The 27,246-nt window shown below is 41.7% G+C and overlaps 1 non-coding gene across 1 annotated transcript; it reads left to right on the plus strand.

Moving 5' to 3' along the window:
• The first annotated feature begins 23,088 nt into the window (after positions 1–23,088).
• LOC114682542 lies at positions 23,089–23,206 on the plus strand. Its single transcript, XR_003733057.1, has one exon. It is a non-coding gene; the product is annotated as a small nucleolar RNA SNORA11 (small nucleolar RNA).
• Positions 23,207–27,246: the final 4,040 nt, after the last annotated feature.

Raw genomic sequence — 27,246 nt, forward strand, 5'->3', positions numbered from 1 at the left:
GTATTAATGGTTATCTCTGGAAGGTAGGCTGAATAATCTTGCTTCTAGTTTGGATTTGAATGGAATTTTCACATGATCTATAACAAACAAGCTGTAATTACACAAATCTGTAATTAGAAAAATACACACACACACACATATAGTATAGGATGTTAGATGATATATTAAACATGAAATTGCAGTTCAGAAGGGAAAAAAATCATCATACAAATCAAAGAAGAAATCATCCTGAGACACACATCCTAAGGTCTTGTGCAAATCTTCAGAGAATTCCATAGTTTAGTTCACTCTTAAAGGGGAGAATTTTAAGGAGTTCGCACAGTCTAACTCTGATCTATTTCTCAATCCAGGACAAAATCCAATCAAACCTTAAGAGATTGTTAAATCCTGCTTTGTCATGTTGTTTATTTAAATGGTATTTCACAAAGCTATTTGATTATGAAAGAAGCTGGCTGGTGTCAGGGTGTGTCATATGGGAACCTTGAAAGGAGGCTAGTAGAGAAATCCCAGCACAGTTCAGAAAGTAAATACTGATTGTATGGAGTTTACCCAAAGCCCAATATTTTCAGAGCCTTCCTAATTTCTAAGCTTTGGGAACCATTTGTGTCCTCCTCCCCAGGGAGAGAGTGGCAACCATTCACTGCTCTGCCGAGCTTTGTAGGTAGGTGCTGGGGATTGAACTTGAGTCCTCACACTTGTATAGCAAGCACTGTACTGACTAAGCTATGTAACCTGAGGTTTTTGTTGTGGTTGTTGTTTATAAATATTGACGCTATGCAATGTTTTAAGTATTACATAGTTCTGAGTGGGCTATGTAGTCCTCATCATGACCTGGTGGTATTCCACCTAGTCAAGATCAAAGTTGTGAGTATGAGAAAATTAAGCTATGTTCTAAGGCCTGAAGGTAAGAATTATTCCCCTACATGAACCCCAGAGCCTTCTGAACACAGACCTGAGACAGGAAAGACTTCAGTTGCATTGGGATTGCAATGTGACTAAACTGGAACACAATGACATCACCCAGTTTAAGTCAGTAGCTTTGTTAAAAACCAGATCCCAAACAGATGAGAGGTACAGAGAACCATGTTTGCTGGCTGCTGTCGACACACTGGAAGTGACCAGAGTGTCAATAGAGAAGAAAAGGATTGCCCATGCAAAGCAGCCAGGCCTGGCACTATCGCAATAGGGCATGAAACCTGGTATGACTTGGCAGTCATCCCAATCCACAAAGGAAGAAGCCACTCTGTCTTCCAGGCTTTCTGGAAAGATGTTCTAAAACATCTCAAAGCTATGACAAGTCATCACAAATCTGTTCTTCACAAATCAACTCCAAAATGAAGCAAGGTATAAAATGGAAAGCAACCCAACTCAGGCATGGAAATATGGCCATGGGATAGTATTTAAAGAACTGGGATATACATCTCCTTTCTGAAGAAGTCTAGAATCATGGCTAGGTTCAAAATTTGCTTCAGGCTGTAATTTTGAATAGTCTAGTTAGGTAGGGGTTGGGGTGTGGGTTGTTGAGAAAGTAAAGTGACCCAAGCTCAAATCCCAGCACCTACATAAAAGCAGTGCTTAGCAGTGCATGCCTGTAAGCCCAGCACTGAGAGCGAGGGGCTGAAGCCTGGAAGTCAGCTCAAGCTAGGTTAAATAATGAATTCCTTGCTCAGTGACAGTGTCAAAAAAAAAGGTGGGGAGGGGGGAAATGGAGGAAGACCGCTGAAGTAGACCTCTGGCCTCCATGCATAGGTGTACACCATAACTAGAAAAAAAAATTAGGTCTTTTCTCTCTCTTCACCCAGAGCCAATCCCTCAGTCTCATCTCCAGCCCTTCAGCAGAACATCTGTGGCTGCCTTCTCTGTCTCCTCCCACAAACCCACCCCATCTCCATCTCCTATGAATCCCGTAGACCTTCCCCCTCTAGTTTTTTTTTTTCCCAAATCATTGCTTTGTTCTAGCCCCCAACCCCAGCAAGCAACCTCTGCTAACCCAAGGGTCTCTACTTCCAGGGCAACAAGTATGCAGTAGATACACACACATCCTTCTGATCCTCCAGATCCAATTCTCTCCTCCCCCAGTCTCATCCCCTCATTTACAGAAGAAAACCTGCTGCAGAATCCCTTTCCTTTCTGTCTCTACACCCAACATACCATAAAGATCTTCTCCAACCTTCCTTGCCCTAACTCATCCCATTATCCCAGACTCCAATACCAGCAGGCATAGCCTGGGAACACACCAGCTGAGCAGGCTAGGAAAATAAGTCCACAGGAAATTTCCTATGAGGCAGAATATGACCACCACACTTCCTAAGTCCAGGGAGAACTACAGAAGGTGCTAGAAGGAAAACTCCAACCTAAGAAAGTTAACTACACCCTGCCTCTCCTTGCTTTGACAGGCCTTTCATCCCCAACCTTTCAGCCCTGTGACACAGGGCTGGAGAAGAACGCTTCTGTCTTCAGCCAACAAAGATCCCTTTCCTGTGACATCAGAAAGATACATGTGAAAACAAAAGCACGTTTCAGGATTTTCAGTCCAGCCATGCAGCTTCTAAACAGGAATCAACGTAACAACAAAAGAAAAACAGTCCTTTCTAGACTGGTGTCAGTCTGAGCAGTAAGTCTACCTGGGCCACTCAGTATCTGGTGCATAGAAGTCATTCACATGCAAGACAATGGAGAACATAGTATAGGTCTTCACAGGGGTTTATTCTCCCAGGCTATGGGCCTGAAAAGGTGCTGGGTGAGTCTGAGTAAATTTGGAAATTAGGCTATGCAACACCAAAGCCTGCTAGATTGTAGATCTTTGTTGCCAAACTTCTAAAGAACTACGTAAATCTTTGTAGCGGTAACGCCCGCATTACCAATATCCGTTCACCATGTCCGAGTGAAGGGCTGCGGATTAAAAAATAGAGACAGACTGCGGGTCATCCGTACGATTGTATGTCGAATGCCGTTTATTGAAAGAGGGAAGAAACCTTAAATACATACAGGCTTACAGCACAAATGGAGGAACCCCCGAGGGCAGAAGTTCGCTGTCAATGGTCTACATTCCAGACCCAATGTTCTACATTCTTGCATCTAAGTTGTTAACGCCCAAAATGCAGGATACACAAACAAGGAACTTCCCTTAAGCATTCAGAAGGGTGGATACTGACAGGAAATCTGAATAGGGAGGACATCTGATTGAGGTCAGCAAGCAAGGCCGCAGCCACTCCCAGTCGGGGGGCCAGGGCCCATGGCGCCCACAAATCTTGTCCTTCATGTCCCTTGTCAGAACAGAAAAGGATAAAGTATCTGCTATTCCTTGGGAAGAACCTAGTGAGCCTAGATAGCAGGTAACATACTCTGAAACACCATGAGCCACAAATGCCTAATTTACCCACCAGGTAAGTCCATCTGAACTGTGTATCCTGAAGCAATTGCCAGCATGCAAAACAGAGTCATGCTGGCATACTTAGTGTGAAGAGTGGATGTGATTAAGCCTAATGGAAGTGCATGGGAGAGGTTCCTGCATAGGTGGAGGAGGTGTGGTTTTTGATACATGAAATATTTATACCTTTCCTTACTTGCAAAAGGAAAAGAAATTAAAAAAACAAACAGAAAATATGACTTTGGATGCTTCTGCCAAGGTCTTAGCAAAACATGAAGGAGATTCCACACAACAGAGCTTGGAACAGAGCTTCAGAAGTTGAAATCAAACACTTGTTGCCAAACACTGTTCTCATGACAACACAGGGAACCTCTAGCAAAGTCCATTCCATTGCAGAAGGCCTTCATGGCACCTTTGCTGTGGAAGGTCAAAACTCTTTCATGGCACTGGGACCTGGATCCTTCTCCTGGCACGGTATTTTGTTCTATGAGCTGTGTGTCTATCCAAGCATCAGTGGTTAACAAAAGCACACTCCAGTTCTATTTGAGTCTCCCGGTTAACAAGGTCACAGCAGTCAGGACAATAACAGCATGGTTTAAGGAAAAAGGACAATGTTCTAACCCTGGAAAGCTTCAGGCAGTTTGCACTCTTTAGCATCAGTGAGGAGACCAAGATCTAAATCAGAGATTATGGCTTGTGTAGATGACCAGGCCCTGGGTCTTACTTAATTCTCAAGTAAGTTATTGGCCCAAGCCTGCAAATTTGACCCGTGGGCATGCAAATGCAGATATTGCTGTGAAAGCCAAGACAAGATATAGTAGGGGAGAAAACCCTAAGAGGTGCTAATAACAGAGTTCACATAAAGACAAAAGTGAGGACATTAAATTCCACATTGGGGGTGGAGTGATCATAATCATAATAAGTCTTTATCTCTAAAGTAAGGATGGAGCAAGGGGTAGATAAACAACTCAAATAGGTGTCGATGGGTTCCTGACAAAAGCAACAAAAGAAGAAGATCTGAAGTTGGGAAGTGGGAAGATGGATCTGGTAGGATTTAGGAGGAGGTGGAGCTGAATGTGATAAAAAATACATTGAGAAAGAGAGAGAGAGAACGAGGAGGGGGGATGAATGAATCACCAGCTGGACCTGGCTGTGTATGCTAGTAACCCCACATTGTGGGTAGAGACAAGAGGATGCCAAGGTCCCTGGCCAGCCAACCTAGCTGAAAACAGTGACCTCCCATTCAGCATTCAGCAAGAGGCCCTGTTTCAAGGCCCCTTCAATAGTGGAGATCAGCATTGGGTGACACCTGATCTGGATCTCTAGCTGTTTCTTCATTCACTCCTTTCAGGCATAGGAGAATGTACACCTGTTTACTCACATGCATGTATCACAGACAATACATACATACCATATGTACATACATCACATCACACAAATGGGAAAAAAGGAAATTAAAAAAAATAATATCCTGCTTCTCACTCATATTCAAAACAGGATTTGCCCAGGAAATCAGTCCGTGCAAATCCGTGTAATATCCAGTTAGAGCAATATAGTTTAGCAAGAACTCCTCACCCCCTAATATCTGATCACCTTTGACATTTGACTAGATTCTTTATCTTCCATTATCTGCCAGGTGATATCTGATCACCTGGCTTGTATAGGCATGAATCCCATCAGGTTCATGGGTATCCAAACCTTTTGACATTGTGACACAGTATTGTCTTACAAAGTTCATACCCAAGTGCCATGAAATTGAGAAACAAGGAGAAAAGTCACAGAAAACTTCATGTTGTAAGTAAGTTCATGATTGTAAATGAAGGCTTTTCTCCCATGAGCCTGCTCCCAAAGACCTGGCAGCCGCTTCCCAAATTACCACACAAAGACTTATATTAATTATAAATGTTTGGTTGATGATGGCTCAGGCTTATTACTAACTCTTACATTTAAATTAATGCATTTCTATTAGTCTGTGCACCGCCACATGGCCTGTGGCTTACCCGTTCTCTGATGTCTTACTTCTTGGGCACTGCTGACGGCTCCTCTCACTCCGTTTTCTCCATCCCAGTCCTTGGTTTAATTGTACCACCTAACCTTATCCTGCCTTGCCATAAGCCAGAATAGATTTATTATCAACCAATGAGAGCAACACACATTCACAGCATACAGAAGGATCATCCCACAGCACATGATTTTGTGATGGTTTGCATTCATAGCTCTCCTGGGGCTGCCTAGAACCCATGGGCCATGAATTAAACACACCTAGCACACAGACTCACCCTTTACCCTGATTTTATTTCTTAGTAATTTTCCATCCACCTGCCTCTGCCCTGCCTGTCCCTTAATTATAAACACTCTCTTCAAAGGAAAATCTAGTCTCTCCCCCTTCACTGCAAATATACCATTGCAATGGTCCTTGAACCTTTCTCAACTGTCCTGAACCAGACTCTACTTATTCATCAACATGTATCTTTGAACAATGTTTTTACACCAATGGACACTGTCTTAGTTAGGGTTTCTATTTCTGTGACAAAACACCATGACCAAAAAGCAAGTTAGAGAAGAAAGTGTTTGTTTGGCTTACACTTCAGCATTGCTGTTCATCACTGAAGGAAGCCAGGACAGGAACTCAAACAGGGCAGGATCCTGGAGGCAGGAGCTGATGCAGAGGCCATGAAGGGGTGCTGCTAACTGGCTTGCTTCCCATGGCTTGTTTAGCCTGGGAACCTCTCATAGTTCCTTATGAGAACTATGAGAACCCAGGACCACCAGCCACCGACTATGGGCTGGGCCTTCCTCCATTGATCACTAATTGAGAAAATGCCATACAGCTGGGTCTCATGGAAGCATTTCCTCAGTTGAGGTTCCTTCCTCACTGATGACTCTAGCATGTGTCAAGTTGACATACAAAACCAGCCAGTACAGACACATTTTCTGTTCATCCTGTTCCACACAGTAATCACACAAACACATGAGCAATGGTTTGTGGCAGTGAAATATTATTTTGTTTTAATTTGGTTTAAAGCCAAATGAGGTTGGTGGCCATACCAGAGATTTCAAGAGTAGAAAATGGTGAGTTTCCCTGACAGATCTATCTGCAACCACTTGGAAAGGAACTACCCAGTATCCTGAGATGCCCTCAGAGTATGACATAAGCAATAAGCAAATATTGCTCTGAGTTCTAAAGTAAGTAGTGTTTATTGCCATGAATTATACCAACAGAACATTTGTAGGTGAGAAACTAGGGCACATATGTAAGTTATAAAAAAGAAATGGTCTTTTTCTTTCCTCCTTTTTCTTTCTTTCTCTTTCTTTCTTTCTTTCTCTCTTTCTTTCTTTCTTTCTTTCTTTCTTATTTTTTTTTGTTTGTTTTTTTGAGACAGGGTTTCTCTGTGTAACAGCCCTGGCTATCCTGCAACTCACTTTGTATACTAGGCCAGCCTCGAACTCACAGAGATCCTCCTGCCTCTGCCTCCCAACTACTGGGATTAAAAGCATGTGCTGCCATACCCTGCAAAATGCTCTTTTTCTAATACCAAAATGCTTTCAATAGATTTAAGATTATCAGATCACAAATAAGGAGGAGCCACAAGGCCCCTGCCCTAGCAGTTAAAGGCTGCTTACCTAAGTGTTTTTTATCTTAGTATAGAAAATCTACAGAAAGTCTGTCGATAACTAACCGTGGGAACATCGAATGTGGAGGGAATATTTGATAAGGCTTTGCATCCTGGGAGTATAGAACCAAGACTAAGCGCAAACTGAATGGATAGGATGGGGACTTGAGGACCTATAAGAGGGTATACCGGGTGGGGAGATTATGCCTGCACAGCTACTCAGCTGTGGGATAGGAGGCAGAACACTGCAACTATAAAAGCATTTCATGCTAATGGGTAGGTCAGCCACTTTGCCCTTCTTTGGGCTAGCACCTGGTTCTGTAGAAATGAAAATAACTTGCCTCACTTTTGTGACAGAACAAGACAGTGGAGAGATTCCTATATTGTGTAATCTTTCTGGGGTCATTTTTGCTTTAACTAGAATTTGATCTCCCTGATAGAGAATCCTGTGGAAAATTACTCAACTCTATTATAGGAACCCAAGGTCAAGCTGCCCTGGCTAACTTAACTTCAATAAACTACTTACTTGTGCAAACTCCCCACTGCCCCTCACACACACTGCCCCTTAGCTGCCAAGTGAGATAGCAGGATGTGATTTTAACCTATAAAAGCCCCTTGCTCTAAACATTCAGGGTAACACTTGAATATCAAATGCCTACTTGTAGTCCCAGCTGGCTGGAATAAAGACTTTCAGTTGGATCTAAACTGTGTCTGAGTAGTCATGTCTGGTGGGTTCCTATCATACTCTCACTATTTGGAGTCTCTAACTCATTATTGAGGACTGGGGGTCTTATTTCTCACACAGAAAGAATAATTTGTCCAAAGCTACATAGCTACCAAATGGTGCGCAAGCACAGGTCCAGCCAGCCAGACTTGAGAACTCATCCATATTCCTAAAACTGTTGTTAGACCCACAGCACAAAACAGTTTGAGCAGAAGAGGGAGATCCTAAGGACCAAACGCCATTGCTTTACATTTTGATAAAGATCATTTGCAATTTACTAAATTGCATAATGTGAATCACAAGTAACCAATCCTTAGACAGACTTCCAAGTCTAAAGACAGCATGTGCACTTTGCACGCACACCCCTGCTGTCTGGTTCTCTTTGGGAATGACAAGACCCTCTGCCACAGGCACACAATGAAAAGTGAGTCAGCTGTGCCTGGACCAAAGGAACGTGGAGTTCCATAAATATGAAACAGATGGAATTTCCGGAGCCATTTTCCTGCACTTCAGCAGTTTACTAATAAATTGGTTCTTTTTTTTTTTTAATTCACTTTTAAAAACAAAAAATAGAACAGAATTCAGAGTTGATTCTAACTGGATGAGATTAATCCAAACTGAGAACTGTTTGAGTCTAAAGTGGTCCTCAACCTTCCTAACCACTGCCTCACCCTATAGACCTCACCAGGGTCTTGACATTGATTGACCTTGTGCATTTCTGAGGTCTTAGTGTTTCTTCCTTCCCTGAGATCCTTTCATGCTCCTGTGCTCCTTCCTCCATGAAAATAAGCACCATGTCAACAAAGGCTGTAAGCACTCCTACATATTAAGCACATAACAAAGATAAATCAGGTATTGTTTATTGAGCATCAACTTTGTTCCAGGTAACTGCTCTGTATCATCTCAGAAATCTTGGCAAAAGCCAAATATGAGTGGACAAACACACAGCAGAGCCAAGGATTCAAAGCTCCAGGGTGGGGGTTGGGGGAAATTTGGCTCCAGAGTGTACAGCCTTCAACTCCTCACCACCACCCCCCACCACCCCCCCACCCCACCACCCCCCCCACCCACCACCCCCCCACCCCCCCCCACCCCCGCTCTGCTCACAGCTGGAAAACACTTACTCAAAACAACAAAGCTAAGTCAGGACAATCTTGGTCCAGAATCTTGGTTCTCATGACTCCAGCATCTTCTTCCCCATAGAGTTACCCTAAATGTCCCTTGTCCCAAGAATCCCTTGCATAGCTTGTTACTAGAGAGCCCAAAACAGGCCAGGTTCTCTGCCAAAGATGATCCCTATGGTTAGGCAACTCTGAAGACCACTGCCTTCATCCTTCCCTTAGACTGGGGTCTGTCTCAGGATGCAACTTCTGAGCTTACAGTGGCTGCATTGCAGAGTTCCCAGCTTCAAGTCCTGGGAATAGTGCCATCTTTGAGGGCTCTCACAGTGTATATGAATGTGTCTGGACAAGCCACTGGGGGTGAAATCTCTCATTTCCTGTCTAGCCACTCCTATCCTGTTGAGGCAGAATAGGGTGGAGAGTGAGGTCCGAAAGGCCTTATGCAAGGGCTGTAAATTAGCATATGAAAGAAACCAGTTGGCAGAGAGGAAGATTGGAACCAGCAAACATGCCAAGACCAGTGTGTAACAGAGCCTGCCCAAAGTCTTACCAAATCCGTCCTTATACAATTGCATGAGAAAGTTTATGCTATGCAAATGACCTATAAAAGTTCCAATCACCTGTGTGCAGAGCTTTTGAGCTTCTAATCTTCCTCCCTGCTCTGGCCTGATGCCTTGCTTGAAAGTGTATTCTTTCTTAATAAACTCTGTTTCAGCTACTGTTCACATGTCTCCATCCAATTTCTTGTTCTGAGACCTGGGAATCCTGGTGGGAGCCAATCCAATCCTAATGTCCAGTATCAGTGCTGTATCACCTGCTGAGTGGGTGACTGATCTCTTCCCCAGCTGGCCTTCAACCTTGTTCCTTACCATTGCTTGATGTGAGAGACTTATAACAAACCTGCCAGATCTAACCGTTTCTAGTCAGTCCCTGCCAGGCTCTGAAAGACCAAGGGAGAAGTGCAGGCAGGGACTTCAAGATGACAACCCTTCTGGATCCAGGTGCTTTTATGGATGGAGCAAAGAGTTAGTTGGCCCCAACTCTGGACCATCCCAAAGTGGATTTTAACAAAATGTTAAAATCCATCACCACTTCAACTAGAGAATGAAAGTATGGTTGTATTGGTATAAATACTGCTGATTTTAGAAACTTCTCTCCCATTCCTGTACCTGTATTTCTCCTTCTTCCCATTGTTTTTTGCTGAGTACTTTGGGATCTTTTTTTTGTGGCTCATGTCCCAAATGTCTATGTTGGGAATAACAGCACTTTTTTTAAACAGTCAGATGCCAGACTCCAAAGGAAAACATTAGAAGAGTCAAGAGCGAGCATATCTGCAGGAATCAGCATGCAAACTGATTGTGGAAAATCAGTTGACCTAGCAGCAATCTTAGTTCTCAAACCCAGGGCAAATGGCTAAGGTGTTTGTTTAACACATCAAAGCAGACCTGGTCTTCAGGCTCTCACGGCATCCCTCAGTCCCTACCTGTTACAGGGTGTGGCTGGCATACCTTGGCCCCTACCCTAAATTTCTCCAGCCCAGGGGATAACTGCCCTTCCCTAGGGAACCCAACCATTTTAGTTACCAAGCCCTTTTCTCTAACCTTTACTCTCTCAGCTCTTCCTTCTCCCCTCCTGCCTCTCTTCACTTGGCCCAGCTCAGGTCATGGTCACACTGGACTCTCCCAGGTGTTCCTGCCTATGGCTATGCTCCCCTTTATCTACAATAAACCTTCTCCTCCATCGTACCTAGGAGCAGTCATGTCCTTCCTTTTTTTCTTTTTTTATTCAAGCAGAAAATGGGGCCTCCAGACCTGACTTCCAAATGGTAGCTCCATGCTTCTGGGAAGGCCATTCTCCTGCATAAATATACCCTCATTTCTGAAGACTGGACTGGATTACTTAATCTCTTGATTCTCTTCCTGGGCTAAGATTTTATTTTTGAAGATAAAATTCATTAAAAAGAACTATTAATAACAATTACATATTTCAAGTGAGCATCAATTGTAGCAGGAATCTTAAAAGTTCTTATTAATAAAATCAGACCCGAGCCGAGTTATTGGGGTCCATGCTGGTAGATCAGAGAAACAGAACAAGCCACAGCCATCTCACCTTGCCAGTTCCTCAGCTGGTCCTGTTTCCTCAGACTGGAAGCTTCTGTGTCCTCATCCCAATTGCTCCCAGCTGAATTACTGCTCAAAAGCCTGAATGCTTAACCAGCCAAAATCTTCTAGTTTCCGGTTCTCACGCCTTATATATCTTTCTGCTTTCTACCACCACTCCCTGGGATTAAAGGCTGGCTTTCTGGGATTAAAGGCGTGTCACCATGCTTGGCTATTTCCAATGTGGCCTTGAACTCACAGAGATCCAGAGGGATTTCTATCTCTGGAATGCTAGGATTAAAGGTGTGAGTGCCACCATTTTCTAGCCTTTGTATCTAGTGGCTGTCTGTTCTCTGACCCCAGATAAATTTATTAGGGTACACAATATTTTGGGGAACACAATACCACCACATCTCCTCTCTTTTTGTCTAAAATTAAAGAAAGCTTATAACTAATACAAGAAAACTATCTAATAAGTATATACAATATATACAGACAAAAATTACATTAATGATGTCTAGTCCATTAACATTTGACAGATTCAGATAAAAACTCCATTATATATATTAACAATGTCCAGTCCAGTAACATCTGATAAACTCAGACCAAAAAATTTTCATTACTTATCTTATTTAAAACAAGTAGTTCCTTTTTAAAAGTAAATTCCATAATCTCCCTTTTTATCTTATCATATCCATATTCTCTTTTTCTTTTCATAATACATTCAGTAGTTTACCTTTTGTCATTTTTATATCTTCCCCTTTTTCTTCAGTGTAGATTCAATGATCTACCTATTTATCCTATTATTTATCTTCTTTCTCAGAGTAGATTCAATGATCTATCTCATATCTATATTCTCTTTTTCCTTTTGCTTTCTAGGGGTGAAGATATCTTTAGGGAATCTTGAAAAGAAAAGTTTGGGTTAATCATCAAGTCCTGTATCATTTGTCCAGTCTCTGCATAATAGGAAAGTTCAGGGCTTGTTTCAAGTCCTTGTTCAAGTAGTCTGTCAGGCTGGATCATCTCAGCTAGCCATCTCAAAATTGTCCTAAGCAGTTTGTAGTCCAAAGCAGATCTTTCCGTGGTGTTAATCAGCTTAATGGCTTTACCATAGTTCTTTTGAAGATTTCAAAGTTGCTGTTAGGTGTGGTCATGGTTCCATGCAGCCTTTTTTTTTTTTTTTTTGTGCCTCCTCTGTGGTCTGGAGCAATCACAGTCTGATAAATGTCTGTCTCTCGGAACCATGAACATTCTTCCCTAGAACAGAAAATCTTCACAACAATTTCTCCCCACCATTTGTCTTGCCAAACTTTTCCAAACTGACCTTTGCTGATACTTTCTTGTAACACGATGGTCCTGGCAATTCTTCTCTGAACCAGCAGCAGTAAAACCTTCATCCCAGGTAGCAGCATCACCGCAGTCACCAACATGATGAGAAGGAGCTGGCAACGTGGAGCAGTAGCCACTGCTTCCATGGTCCCACCACTGTTTGTGGCTCAGTCCGGGCCAAAGCTTCTCCCAAGCCTCCTAGGCTCAAACTCGGGATCCTCCTGCCTCTGTCTCCTTCAGCAAATCCTACCGGTGTGCGCCACCACAACCGGCTGAGTGTAGCTTGGGCCTGCGCTGGGGCTCACAAGGCCACAGGCAAACAGCTTTTTCATGAATTCGTAACACGAACGTTGGGCGCCAGATGTAGCAGGAATCTTAAAAGTTCTTATTAATAAAATCAGACCCGAGCCGAGTTATTGGGGTCCATGCTGGTAGATCAGAGAAACAGAACAAGCCACAGCCATCTCACCTTGCCAGTTCCTCAGCTGGTCCTGTTTCCTCAGACTGGAAGCTTCTGTGTCCTCATCCCAATTGCTCCCAGCTGAATTACTGCTCAAAAGCCTGAATGCTTAACCAGCCAAAATCTTCTAGTTTCCGGTTCTCACGCCTTATATATCTTTCTGCTTTCTACCACCACTCCCTGGGATTAAAGGCTGGCTTTCTGGGATTAAAGGCGTGTCACCATGCTTGGCTATTTCCAATGTGGCCTTGAACTCACAGAGATCCAGAGGGATTTCTATCTCTGGAATGCTAGGATTAAAGGTGTGAGTGCCACCATTTTCTAGCCTTTGTATCTAGTGGCTGTCTGTTCTCTGACCCCCAGATAAATTTATTAGGGTACACAATATTTTGGGGAACACAATACCACCACAATCAATCTAACTGTGACAAGAAACAAATTTTTAAAAGCTCAGCCAATCCTTCAGGACCATTGCAGACAGCAGATATATGATTGTAGCTAGAGTTTTCCTGCCTTGCCCACAGTCAGGACAAATCTTTGTCACCTGCCAGTCCCACAGCCGCTCAGACCCAACCAAGTAAACACAGAGACTTATATTGTATACAAACTGTATGGCCGTGGCAGGCTTCTTGCTAACTGTTTTTATATCTTAAATTAACCCATTTTTATAAATCTATACCTTGCCACGTGGCTGGTGGCTTACCGGCATCTTTACATGCTGCTTCTCCTCGCCATGGCTGCAGTGTCTCTCCTCCTTCTTCCTGTTTCCCCAATTCTCCTCTCTCTTTGTCCTGCCTATACTTCCTGCCTGGTCACTGGCCATGAGTGTTTTATTTATATAGAGTGATATCCACAGCATATGATCTCCTCATGTGCCCTCTGGCACAGTAACCTCAGGCTTGGCCTACCCATCCCCAGGACAATATCTGACCTGGATGACAAGAGAGACCTTATTGCCTACCAATGTAGCTAAACATTTCCAGAAATCTAAATATCAAACACTACATGGCAGGGCAGAATGAAGTGAAGGCTGGGGAAGAAAAGACAATGGCTACGCAGGTAGGACACTGGTGTGAATATAGGATGGAGAAACAAGAAGCCTTTATCTATTTGTTACCTCCTCTCACAGACTCAGAGCACACTTGTTCAAACCTGGAGTGGTTAGGTAACTACATCTCAGCAGCTGTGCTCTATGAGTGATTCTGGCTTAAATAATGCACCTAATAAAAAGCCTGTTCCTGAAAGCATAGATTGGAAGAGTTAGAAGGGGCCTTAGCACTGATGCAGAATATGTACTTTACAGACGAGAAAGTGCCTAGAACTCCCAGACAGATGTCACATGCCATCTCACTAAGCCTTGAAACATGAGCTATTGTCACATACTAACTCTGTAACCTCCAGTCTGTCACTTTGATGCATCCTTGGTGCTGCCCTTATTAAACATAGAAAACCTGGAATTCCTGAATCACAACTAATACTTGTATCATATTTTCTCATCATAAAATATCCCCCTTGTAAAAATCTCTTGAGCCTGACCCCAAACCCACCAATCAATCCAATGAAGTGGCTATTTTAATTTTCCCTAGGGGATGAAGAGACAGAGGCAACGATCAACAGCTCAGAAATTACAGATCCAGGATTTGAATAGAAGTTAAATCCCTGATTCTTTTTCCTGCCCCATCGTTCCTACTGCAAAAGTGAATCGCCTGATAGACCAAGGGGCAAGGAATACAGAAAATTATTACCATGATCTACATATAGCTAGTATACATTATCTGCCCAAACCAGATGTTTTCTGTCAGAGTCTACTCCTATGGGAAATAACCAGTTTCTGAATATTCTGAGTAACAATCCTGTTATTATCAGGCCTCACAGCAGATGGGTAGGTTTCACCCACTGGGATTCATCTCACCCCACACAGCTTCAGACAGCTAAAATTCCAAACATATGACTGGTTGTCAGTTTTGTATTATGAAGCTGGCATTTGACAGTGTCAGGTCCAAAGGAAACTCTATTTCCCCAAATTCCAAAATGTCTAGTCCAAATATCCAGAAATGGGCTCAACCTGGACTACTAGGGGATTTGGGGTAGGTAGATAAAATCCAGGAAACTGTGAAGCATGTTCCCCTCTACCAAAAGGGGTCTCTTCCCTTATCACTGGCAGAAGGGCATATGGCTATTGTGGTGTCTATAAGCATGCCAGAACACATGCCAACCACCAGGATCCCTCATTATCACAAGTAGTTACTACACATTTCAAAGACCATGCTGGCATCCCAGCCCTTCTCACCTCCTTCCCTATCCTAAACTCCCTCTAGCTCATGGGCTCCCCCCCTCAGCTCCTCATTTTTCTTATAACCCTATTACTTCGATATGTCTCACTGTCTCTTTGTCTGCCTGTCTCTCTGCTCCTGCTTCTCTCCTGGCCAGGTCTACCCTATCGCTCTCTTAGCTAGGGTTTCTATTGCTGTGAAGAGACACCATGACCACAGCAACTCTTATAGAGGAAAACATTTAATTGGGGCTGGCTTACAGTTCAGAGGTTTAGTCAGCTATCATCATGGTGGGTAATATGGCAGTATGCATGCAGACATGGGGCTGGAGAAGGAGCTGAGAGTTCTACATCTTGATCTGCAGGCAGAAGAAGGCGAGTGCCCCACTGGTCATGACTTGAGCATATATGAGACCTCAAAGCCTGGCTCCACAGAGACACACTTCCTCCAGTAAGGCCACACCTACTATAACAAGGCCACAACTCCTAATAGTGCTACTTCTTTTTTTTTAATTTAATTTAATTTTATTTTATAATACCATTCAGTTCTACATATCAGCCACAGATTCCCTTGTTCTCCCCCCTCCGGCCCCCCTCCCCTTCCCTCCAGCCTACCCCCCTCATTCCCACCTCCTCCAGGGCAAAGCTTCTCCCAAGGACTGAGATCAACCTGGTAGACTCAGTCCAGGCAGGTCCAGTCCCCTCCTCCCAGACTGAGCCAAGCGTCCCTGCATAAGCCCAAGGTTTCAAACAGCCAACTCATTCAATGAGCACAGGACCCGGTCCCACTGCCTGGATGTCTGCCAAACAGATCAAGCCAATCAACTGTCTCACTCATGCAGAGGGCCTGATCCAGTTGGGGGCCCCTCAGCCATTGGTTCATAGTTAATGTGTTTCCATTCATTTGGCTATTTGTCCCTGTGCTTTATCCAACCTTGGTTTCAACAATTCTCACTCATATAAACCCTCTTCTTTCTTGTTAATTGGACTCCCTGAGCTCCACCTGGAGCCTAGCCATGGATCTCTGCATCCAGTTCCCTCAGTCATTGTATGGGGTTTCTAGCACGACTATTAGGGTATTTGGCCATCCCATCACCAGAGTAGGTCAGTCCCGGCTGTCTCTTGACCATTGCCAGCAGTCTTTTGTGGAGGTATCTTTGTGGATTTCTGTGGGCCTCTTTAGCACTTTGTTTCTTCCTTTTCTCATGTGGTCTTCATTTACCATGGTCTCCTATTGCTTGTTCTCCCTCTCTGTTCTTGATCCAGCTGGGATCTCCTGCTCCCCCAAGCTCTCTTTCCCTCAACCCTCGCCCTTCATTGCTCCCACTCATGTCCAGGTTGTTCATGTAGATCTCAGCCATTTCTCTGTCATTGGGCAATCCTCGTGTCTTTCTTGGGGTCCTGTTTTCCAGGTAGCCTTCCTGGTGATGTGAGTAGCAGTCCAGTCATCCTTGTTCCACATCTAGATCTTCATATGAGTGAGTACATACCATGTTTGCCTTTCTGAGTCTGGGTTACCTCACTCAGGATGATATTTTCTAGATCTATCCATTTGCCTGCAAACCTCATGATGTCATTGTTTTTCTCTGCTGAGTAGTATTCCATTGTGTATATGTACCACATTTTATTTATCCATTCTTCAGTTGAAGGGCATCTAGGTTGTTTCCAGGTTCTGGCTACTTCTTATGGACCTATGGGGGGCATTTTCATTCAAATCACTGCAGATGGCCATGTTCAGTCTACTTCTACTTCTTTCTCTGCTCAGGATTCTTCCAGATGCCTCTGGCTGTTTTCTCTCTCATATCTATAAGAAAAAACTTCCCCTTAACCATATCATGGAGCAGGCATGTAGTCAGTTCATGCACAGAGTAGGGCAACAGGAAACCTGAGGATCCAAGGCAACAGAAGTAGATGGAGGAAGAATGGATGAAGCAAGAAGATAGGGAAGCCTAGAAAGCAGGGCTTCCAAGATGACACCAACCTTCCCTGAATTGCTTTTGGCTGTCAGCCTTGGCTCTTTATTACAATCCTATAAGTAATACTGTTTGCACATTGCAGAGAGGTAAAGTGAATCTCATAGCCAGTCAATCCTTCAATGTTCACTTCCTAAAAAATATTGTCCTTAAATTGTTAACTTTATTTTATGTATTATGACTGTGGGTGAGGCACATGCCATGGCACTTACGGAGGTCAGAGGACAACTCTGTGGGGCCAGTTCTCTCTTGTCTTTACATTGGTTCTGGGGATTAAATTCAGATTATCAGGCTTGTGTGGCAGGCGCCTCTACCACTTGAGTTATCATCTTTGGCTCAAAAGTATTATTCTGAAAATATTAACTAAGCCAGTCATGGCGGCACATACCTTTAATCCCATAAGTCAGGAGGCAGAAACAAGAGGGTCTCTGCAAATTCCAGGCCAATATGGTCTACACAGGGAATTCAAGTCCAGCCAAACCTATACAGTGAGACCCTGTCATAAATAAATAAAACCACTGTTACGGAGAACAGTGAATAAATTTAGTGTCTTGCTTTAGGTGAAAGTGAGACTGCTAGACTAAGTACAGAATTCTATCAGCCATCCCAAAAGCTATGCATCACCTTACTAACTATATCAGTTCTTCTGAAAGATATCTATCTGTACAATAACATCCTAGGACATCATTGCAATGATGGTGTGTGTGTGTGTGTGTGTGTGTGTGTGTGTGTGTGTGTTTGGTGTGTGTGTGTGTGTGTGTGGTGTGTGTGTGTGGTGTGTGTGTGGTGTGTGTTTGTGGTGTGTGTGTGTGTGGTGTGTGTGTGTGTGTGTGTTTGGTGTGTGTGTGTGTGGTGTGGTGTGTGTGTGTGTGTGTGTGGTGTGTGTGTGGTGTGTGTGTGTGGTGTGTGTGTGTGTGGTGTGATGTGTGTGTGGTGTGTGGTGTGTGTGTGTGTGTGTGTGTGTGTGTGTGTGTACATGCTGTAAGTTCAATGGCTAATGGAGGGAGAAAAGTATGGAAATAAGACAGTTCAAGGGTAAGTGGAGTTTCAGGACATAGTGAGCCATCCTGTGGGCACTGAAAACTCAATCTAGGTCTTCTTCAGGAGCAGCAAATGCTCTTAATCATGAGTCATCTCTCCAGCTCCCTATTTTATTTTTTTAAAGAATAATCTTACCCAGGTATGCTGGTGTAGGGCTGTGCTTCCAGATACTTGGGAAACTAGGGCAGAAGGACTGATAGCTCAGTGTCTTCCTGGGCTACAGAGTAAATTCAACCGAGGAAATTTAATAAGACCTTGTCTCAAAATAAAAAGTAAAAAGTGGGCTGAAGATTCAGCTTAGTGGTAGAAAGCTTACCTTGTTCTTGTGAGGTCTTAAGTTTAATTCTCAGTACTGAAAAAGAGAGAGAGGAAGAGGGGAAAGAGAAAGGAAGAGAGGAAAAAAGGATAATCTTAGAGAAATAGCTTCATATGTGGATATTTCAGACTTAATCTTACAGTGTAATCAATCAAGGCATTTATCAACACCTGTTGTTTGCTTTGCACTCGATTCTGCCCTGATCTCAGCCCTCCAAGGATGCTCCCCCAGGGACTACTCAACTTTCTATGAGGCAGAGGAGTGAATTAACACCTGCCTCTTTTCTTTTCTCATTCTAATTAGTTCTTTGAGAATTTTGTATATTTTGATCATATACACCTCATCTCCCTCCACTCCTCCCAAATCCACCCTCCCTTCCCAACCCACCCAATATGTCTTCTTCTTTTTATTAACCTCATCAATTTCAATTTGTGCTTCCATATATGCTTGGACATGGCTTTCACTGGAGGTTGGTCAGCCCACCAGGGGCTGGCCCACTTAAACATTGAGTATCCATTTCCCAGCAGCTATCAACTGTCAATAACCCCTTAGTCAGGGGTGAAACTGTTGTGCCCAGATTGTAACCCCCAGAGAGACCACCAAGAAAGAGCATACCAGAATGCAAAAGCAAGATTTACTTCTGCTGCAAGTCATGACAGGGAACTCATCTCAAGCCATCTCAAGTGAGGCAGGGAAGAGTTACTCTTTCTTGGGGAAGTTAGTTTTTATAGGCAAAACCCATAAAATTTCTTAGAGGGGGGGGTTAGTATGGGTCCATCCTTGATTGGTCCAGTACTTCCTGGGCCTGGACTTTATCTTATTCTAGCTTATCTGTTTGCCCTGTCAGGAGTTTTACCACTCATCTCCAGGGTCTGGTCATGTTATCTCTCTATAGGGGCATCTTGTGGTTAATTGGTTACCATCAGACATCCTGACTTTGTTCTTTTGAGTTCCTGGGGCTGTCACCATCATTTCTGGGGACTCTTAACTGGCCTGGGTCTATCTATATTGAGATATCTTTGTCTAAGGACCCCTTTTTGAGACAATAGAGTAAGGGTCTTGTTGTGCTTAGATGGCGTCCCCAAAGCCGCCACTGGAGACTTTAGGTACAGAATGCAAAAGTAAGGTGTATTCTAAGTTTACAAGCCTCCAGGGAGGCTCTTCCAAATCTCTCACTCACAGCAGGGAGGTTGGAAGGAGCACTACCCTTTCTTTGTGAGGCTAGTTCTTAAAGGCACAGACCACATAATTTATTTTAACCCGCCTCCCTTTTTTTAGTCTTTTGGTCCTGACTCTGTGTTTTCCAAAGTCCCTGTAGCAGATACAGCCACCTGGAGAAAAGGGGTCTAAGTTCTTATCTACACTTAGGAATCCTGGTTTAAGCTTCTCTTTGTCTGTAGGGGATAGAGTGGGGGGTTTTACTGAGGTATCACAAAACATCATGCCCATCTCCCCTCTCCATGATAGAATTTTGTCTGGCTTAAGTTTAATCAGATCTTGATTGAGCACAATTGTCTCATTGGCTGTAAATTAATATGACAAGTTGAATCTGGCATTGTTTGGGGGACCAAGAACTGGTGATCAGAGAGGTTATATGCCTTAAGAAAAAAATTACTATTATTACTCTGCTAAATAGGCATAGTATTAAATCAATTCCTAGTGGCTTACTTTTATTATTATAGATTAGCACATCTGTCAACCCTTATCAGAGAAGCTTTCTTTTGTAATTAACATAGAGGCCCACAACTGTCAAAAGTACAGAGAATAAGAGGCTGCAGATGCTCAGCAAAAAGAAGACATCAATATCATATTCCTATATCCCAAGTCTCAGGGATCATTATGGAAGAGGGGACAGAATCATAAGAGCCAGGGCCAGTGAATGACTATGAGAACAGTATTTTATGGACACAGAAGGGCACATATGAATTCATCTCTGTTATCTTAAAAAAAAAAAAAAAAAAAAAAAAAAAACAATACCACCATGCATAAAGATTCCCTCCAGTAACAAGCAAGGCATATTCCTGACTCTTGAAAACTATTGAGAAAATAATTTATGGACTGTAATGTGCAAAACAAAAGAGTTAAAAAACCAAGATGAACAGATAAACAAACAAAAAACAAAAAATGGTGACAGAACCACAGACTTGCTGCATGGCTGTACCTCTCTCTCATGGCTGCAGTTTATCTCACTTAATTAAAATTCATTAGAATGCAAAATTCCTCTTGATTATGTCATAAGTTCACTATGAAAGATAAGGTGGGGGAGTCACTTCCTAGTCCACAATTGATTCTAAGAAAATAAAAGATCACAAAATGTTTCTTGTTTCCACAGGGTGATATATTTTTAATGAGTTCAACTTGGGGCTCCATCTAATTTTTGTTCCTCAGTAATGCACACCTGGGAGTTTGCCACAAAATTATTTAAAGTATGATATCTTCAGTCTACATAGCTATATAATATGTAAGTGGTTGTTTCAATGTACTCCTGATGAGAATGTTTCACATCATGTCATCAAATAAAAAGTGGGCTCAGAAAAGGTTTATAAGCATGCATTGAATTAAGCAGAATTTTTGACATGGTCATTCCATAAGAGAATGATAACAGCCTCATTCTCATAGCCTTTACTATCTACTGATGGCTGATCTTCATTGCCAAGTTGACTAGACTTGGAATCACCTAAGATACAACCTCTGAGAATATGTAAGAGAGGCTTAACTAAGGAGGAGAGAACACATATAGAATGTGGGGAGCATCATCTCATTGCTAAAGTTCTATGCTGAATAAAAAAGGAAAGGAGGACATGATATGAGTACAGCCTTTTCTTCCTCTGATTCCTGACTGTGGACACAATGTAGAGAGCTTCCTTCATGCTCTTATCTCCGTGTCTTCACTTCCTTAATGGATTAAGCCAAAGTAAAGTTTTCCTTTCTCTCTTAGTTTCTGTGGTAAAATATTCTAACAAAAGCAACCTAAGGGAAAAAGAACTTATTTTCACTCAATTCCAGGATATAATCCATAATGACTGGAAAGTCAAGGCATCATGAGCATCTTGTCACATTACCTCTCTGGTCAGAAGAAGGGCAATGAATGTGTACATGCTACTGATCAATTCCTATTTTCTACGAATACAGTCTAAATCCTGCCCACAATTAAGATGAGTTTTCCCACATCAAGAAAATCTCCCACAGGCCTACACAGAGGCTCATCTCCCAGGAAATTCCAGATTTTTTTCAAGTTGACAGTTAACACTAATAATCACAGTCAGTTTTATGAGCATCAAGAAAAGAAACTAATACAGAAATTAGTACTAGGAGTAGAGTCATCACTGACATGTCACTTGTCATTCAAAGACCTTCAGAATTGGTTTGGAGGAGGAATATTTGGAGTTGCAGAGTAGAGAAGGCCTTTAATGCTGTAATTGGAGCTTCATGAGCCATTTTGGTGGGAGACTAGATGACCAGAGTGCTATAAGTAAAGCCAACATTGAAGGCTGGGATCATGAAATTTCTGAGAGAACACGGACTCTATTGGGAATTAGGCTGGAAGCCACCCATATTTCACTATGGCAAAGAACCTTACTGCATTCTGCCTGTGTGCTGAGAGTTTAAATTAGGCTTAATGCAAAAGTGATGGGACTGAATAAACTGAATGGTATTGTAAAATAATATATATATAAAGTGATGGGATAATTCATTTGCTAGAGGAAATTTCAAGACAATGTAGCTGTGGCATGGCTGATACTTACCACTATTTATCTGAGAGAGAGCAGAAAAATGAAAATGTGCTTTCTGATAAGGAAATAAACATGGGAGACTATAAATTTGCAAAGTGAGTGTGGAGAAAGCAACTCTGATTGTTAAAGAGATCAGCACCATTAAAATAAAATATTATGCTCTGCTCTCAGACAATAGAAAAAAAATACTGAGGGAAAGGCTTAATTTGTGAAAACATAAATTCATTTTAAAAGAGAGTCTGATCCGAGAATCCCCCTAAAAACAACCTAAGGAAGTGTTTTCCCAGAGGCCCTAAGAGCTGTGCCAGAAAGGGCCAAACTACATCTGAGGCTGGGACATATTTCTTAGAGATATTAAAATACAAGAGTTATGGGATTATGGAGGCTCCCACCAAAGTGCCAGAAAGCTACTAAAGCTATGCAATGAGTGATAGGGTCAGATTCCTATGTGATAGGGTAGGTCCTGAGAGATTATTGCATAAAGCTAGCAGAGTAAAGCCTATATTGCAATAGAGAATCCAGGATGTTGAAAATTCCAGAGCTATGGTTCATTCACTAAGGAAAGATGCAGACACAGAGTGGAACTGACCCAATAGAATGAGACAGCAGATGTAGAGAGTCAGGGCTTCTCAAGGCCAGATGATTCTATCATGAGCATCAGATGCCAGACATTGTAGAATTTTCCCTGTTGAGTTTTGGTTCTGTTTGGTCCAGTCTTTCCTGCTCTTCCTATGATATCTCTCTTTTAGAATTGGAAATACACTTTAGAATGGGAAATAGCTTTGCTTGTTTGTTTGAGATTTTTTTATTTTATTCTTTTTAGAGTGCCATATTTAAGAAATGGGCTTAAGGGTCAGATGGGATGGCTCACACCTTTAATCCCAGCACTTGGTAGGCAGAAGCAGGCAGATCTCTGTGAGTTCAAGCCGAGCCTGGTCTACCGAGTGAGTTCCAAGCCAGTGTTACATAGAGAAACCCTGTCTCAAAAAAAAAAAAAAAAGAAAGAAAAGAAAGAAAAAAAACAAACAAAAAATCAGAATCTTGGGGTCCAAAGAATGACTTTTTTGTTTACAACATACCCAAGAAGAATATGGGGCCACTGTAATGAGGGGCACAGCACTATGTCCTCTCTGTAAGTAGATCCCCTACATGTGAAGAGACAGAGAGAGAGAGAGAGAGAGAGAGAGAGAGAGAGAGAGAGAGAGAAAGGAAGGAAGGAAGGAAGGAAGGAAGGAAGGAAGGAAGGAAGGAAGGAAGGAAGAAAGAAAGAAAGAAAGGAAGAAAGAAAGAAAGAAAGAAAGAAAGAAAGAAAGAAAGAAAGAAAGAAAGAAAGAAAGAAAGAGGCTTGAGTCTTAAAAAAATGACTTGATACTTTTGGGTTTTAAACACTGGACTTGTGGTACTCTTATAGACAAATTAAATGCAATTTATATTGTGAGATGGCAATGAGCCTTTGAGGATCATGAGTCAAATGTTATGGCTTACAGGTGATATGTTTGAGTCTTAGGTTGACCAGAAGTATACTTGTGATGAACAGTCTTCATTATCAACTTAACTGGATTTGGAATCACTAAGGAGACAAACTTTATGTGTGTATCTGAGGGTGTTCAATATGATAAATTCATGGGAGTCTGGTTAAGGAGCATTAAGGAAATTTATTAGGGTAAATTTAAGAAATATACTTACAAATACAGAACAGAGTAGAAAACTGAAGTCATCCTCTGATCTGACTGAGAGTGAATCCACATGGCAGTTCGATCACACCAGGATACAGTCAGCAGGAAGAAGGGACTGGTAACCCTTCTCCCTACCTTTTAAGAGGTCACATACAATGGCAAGAAGCACCTCCTCCTTCAGGCCATATAGCCCAAGGTTATGGGCAGAGACAATACCACTACATTTCCTCTTTTTGTCTACATAAAAAGGTTCTAAACTTAATTCAAACTAAATACAATAAGAATGATTATCAAGTATTTTCCAGTAAAAACAAAGGGTAATAACATAAACAAAAATGGAACTACAGCCAAAAAGGACAACATCAAACAAGACATGCTAAGTGTCCAGAAATGTCCAGATCATAGGTAAATGGCATGTTACAGAGATTACTCCAATAGCTGTCCTATCCTGAAGATTCTAACTTGAGTACTTAATATGTTCTAGCTAAGATACAAAAAGATTGTAACTATCTAGTCTTCAACTCCATCAAAGACTTGAGAAGGAACATAATAATACCTGAGAAAATAGAAAATGCAAGCAAGCAATTTCTGAAAATCTTGACAGAGACAGCTGGCAGCCAACAGTCACCTAAAGTTTCTCAGCATTGTTGGGGCATCCAATTTGGCTACAGGCATAGAGTGTCTAACAGACCACTTTTCAGAAGCATAAATTTTGAAAGAACATCTTACCCTGTCTTGACAAGGTTCAGTAGTCGCTTTTCCTTGTATCCTACTCATCTGGAAAGGACAGTGTTCATACTACCAGCAGTCAAGGCAAGGGCAGTTCTTTGTCCAGCAGCCCATTTTGTGCCAAGAAGAAGACAAACTTCCAAAGAGAAACGTCTTAGAAGTCCAACATTTTCTCAGGATCAGATCAGTGATGCCAGGAGCAATTGTGTCTCACGTCAACAGAATTTCAAGTTATAAAAACAATTGAATGCCATATTCTTTAGGTCTATGAAGTATTTGAAGATTATCTACCCATCTGCCATATGTTTCCATAAATCTGGACAACCTAACTAACATAACTATAGAAATGACAAGCATGGGTGATTATAGTTCTGTAAGTCTTATCTACCTAAATAACCTAAGGACTAAGGCTAAACATTAATAAGACAAATAGTCTGTAAGAAGATGTACAGGACAATGATCTAAAAAATGTGACAATACACAATGTCTTAAACAGAGGTAGAAATGTATAGTGCAATATGCAATATGACAATATCCTTAATATGTATCAATATACAAAATATCCTAAACAGAGGTAAAACATACATACAATATGACAAATATAATTTTACATTTGTGTCAATATATAAAATATTTCAAACAGGAGTAGAAATATATGTACAATACAACAAACATAGTTTTGTATTTGTACCAATATACAAATTATCTCAAATAAGAATATAAGAATAGTTTATATTTGTATCAAATATACAAGAATCTCTATCAGTGCAAATTATCAAAGTCTGATAGTTTGCTAAATCAATTTACTAGTAGATACAATAATCTACCTTAATATACCATACCTATCCATTTCCCTTTTTCTTTTCTAAATGAGAATACTGAGTCTAAATTTTATAGTTCCACTCCCAACCTTAAAACCATCTATCCACAACCCTGAGAAAAATTAAACCTTTGGGAAAGGGTCATCATTTTCTTAGAATTGCTTCCTGCTGTTTAGTACCTCCATGGGGTCCTGTAAGGAAGCTTATTAGTTATGTCTCAATGGGACTACCTGTAGAGCCTACCATCAGTCTCAGACTAATGGATAAGGTGTTGGCCAAATTTACTAGTCCATCTTTAGGTATTCCAATGATGGTCTGTCAGTTGGAATGTTTCCTAACAATTTTTTAAAGTCACTAAGTCCAAAATCAATCTCTGCTGAGTTGTACCTTTTGGGATCTAATTTTTGGTTGGTCTATCTTATATCCTAAGTAATTAATACAATTTCCTCTTTGTATTTTTTCAGGAGCAATTTGTAATCCCCAATGAGGCAAAACTTTCTTCACTTCTTCAAACATGTTTTCTTAGGTACCTAACTTTGGATCAGCTAATAAGATATCATCTATATAATGGTAGATTATAGATTGTAGGAAATTTCATGAATTATTTCCAATGTTTTTACACAAAATATTGGCACATGGTAGGGCTGTTTAACATTCCCCATAGGAGGACCTTCCATTGATATCTCTTAACTGTCTGGGAATTATTATAAATAGGTAATATGAAGGCAAATTTTTCACTGTCCTTTTCTTGTAGAGGTATGGTCAATAACTATAATAGGCCGTTCTTTAGATAGCAGAGAGGGTAAGGGTATCCCATTCTGTAAGGAGCCCATAGGCTGAATTACTTTACTGATGGCTCTCAGATATGTCAGCATTCTCTTTTTATCAGATTTCTTTTTCTTTTTTTTTTTTTTTTTCGAGACAGGGTTTCTCTGTGAGGCTTTGCGCCTTTCCTGGGACTCACTTGGTAGTCCAGGCTGGCCTCGAACTCACAGAGATCCGCCTGGCTCTGCCTCCCGAGTGCTGGGATTAAAGGCGTGCACCACCACCACCCGGCTCAGATTTCTTTTTAATAAAAAAATACACGAGTATTCCAAGGGCTGGTAGATTCTTCAATGTGTTGATCATTTAACTGCTCCTGAACCAGCTGTTCTAAGGGTTGTAGTTTCTCTTGTGTCATAAGCCATTGTCCAAACCAGACATGTTTATTAGTTGGCCATTTTAAAGTAGGGCCATTGTTACCTCTGAGAATTCAATGGATATTGTGCTCTGTGTATGTGCAGCCTGGATGGTTGTTGGCTGTTATTTATAGTATCTTATAATATTGTTCTCAGAAACATGAATTGGTTTATATTCTACTTTTGAGATTGGCAGAATTTTAATCTGGATATTCCATTACTGTAACAGATCTTGGCCCCAAAGATTCACTGCTGCATTTGCCACATATGGCTCCAGCCTTCCTCTTTATCCTTCTGGCCTTATGCATTCAACTCATCTTGAACTTTGTTTTACCTGAGATAGGATTCCAATCCCTAGAAATTGGACATCTACCTCTTGATGAGGCCAATTTGGCTGCCTTGACTTTGGTGTAATTATAGTCACATCCACACCTATGTCTGTCAGTCCTTCCAGGACAATGTTGTGAATTCATACTCTAAGCTTTTATCTTTTTTCATTTATGGAAGTCTGCCAAAATATTCATTTAAGGTGTTTCTTTAAAATTTTTGATCCGTTTATCAAAATTATTCTATCATCCAGTGCAGTATTGTTCTTTACAGTAGGCAGTGGGTTACTTAGTTATCCTGAGGAATTTCCTCTACAGTGATTTGAAATGTTTGGACCATGTTTGACTTGGGGGCCTTTGAGAGGTCCCCTGAGGCATTTCCTACTGGTAGAGGTTTCCCACATGTCTCTTGTTGATTTTCAGTCATTGGTTTAGTGTTGGCCCTTGCCTCATCTTCTGCATA

This window comes from Peromyscus leucopus, chromosome 6 (assembly GCF_004664715.2).
Source record: "Peromyscus leucopus breed LL Stock chromosome 6, UCI_PerLeu_2.1, whole genome shotgun sequence".
Classification (NCBI taxonomy): Eukaryota; Metazoa; Chordata; class Mammalia; order Rodentia; family Cricetidae; genus Peromyscus; species Peromyscus leucopus.